Source organism: Buceros rhinoceros, unplaced genomic scaffold (assembly GCF_000710305.1).
Source record: "Buceros rhinoceros silvestris isolate BGI_N320 unplaced genomic scaffold, ASM71030v1 scaffold18562, whole genome shotgun sequence".
In the NCBI taxonomy this organism is placed as follows: Eukaryota; Metazoa; Chordata; class Aves; order Bucerotiformes; family Bucerotidae; genus Buceros; species Buceros rhinoceros.
In genome coordinates, this window is record NW_010397366.1 from 51,921 (window position 1) to 53,012 (window position 1,092).

Below are 1,092 nucleotides of genomic sequence, written 5' to 3' on the forward strand. Positions count from 1 at the left end.
GCCCTGTGCCTTTTTCTTTGCTTCTGTCGTCATGAGGTCACCATCCATGAGCAAGGTCACTGAAACTGGATTATCATCCCGTTGCTTCATTTCACTGGACTGGCGTGGATTTGCGTTAGAGCACAGGATTTGCTGCTTCAGGGGTTCCCAGGGACACAGAACACTGCGTTCAGGTCTGGGCAGGGCGATGCGCAACAGGTCAGCTGCTCGCACTGGAAGAAAATCAGTTGTTTGAAATCGTTGCCTCTTTTGTACATGGAAACGAGGAAGCCTTTTCTCTCTTTCAGTCTTTTTTTAACCATGCTTTGAATCGTTTTGCAGGAGGTGAGCTGAAGGGGGACGTTTCGTGGAGAACCAAACCTAATAAAGTGTCGGAGTAGTAGCAGACAGTAAGTCATATTGGCGTTACCACCCTGGTGATGCTCACACCTAGCTGAGACAGCGAAGGGTTGTATCACTCACCAGGCATCAAGCATGAGCTCAAAACCATCTTCCTCAGAACTGTTTCAGTTGCTCTGAGATCAGGGTTCAGCACAAGACTCCACGACGTCCGTGTCCAAGGGCAGAATACACGAGGAAGCTCCTCACCCACGTGTTGGCCGTTCCCCTGAGCTGCTTCACCCTTCATGGCTTCTGAGAGTCCCCTGCGCAGGTTTTAGCTGTTTAATTTCTCTCTTGAATGTACGATGGTGGCTACTGGTCGCCGTGGGTTCCACCAGTGACAGAGCTGTACGGGGAGGGTGGGAAGTACAAGAGGCGGCTCGTTGTAACTGGGTCCCTGTGCAGTTCTTCTCATGGTGCTCGGAGGAGGCGGTGGGTGAGCTGCACGTTTGCCGGGTAACGGAGCCCGCGCAGGCTGCTTGCGGTGTGCCTGACGGCACAGCCACCGATAACCCCGTTTTTCTGGGGTTTTGTAACTTGGCTGTAAAAATCCGTGTTCTGCTGAAATTTGGGACAGCGCTGTCTCAGATTGGGAGCAGCCTCTCGGGTTTTTTCTTTCATCTTCTTTCCCGTTTTAGTTCAGAACTTCTAACAATGTTACAGCATTAACTGACATCTCACGCTTTTTTGCACTTTTTTTTATATTCGGAA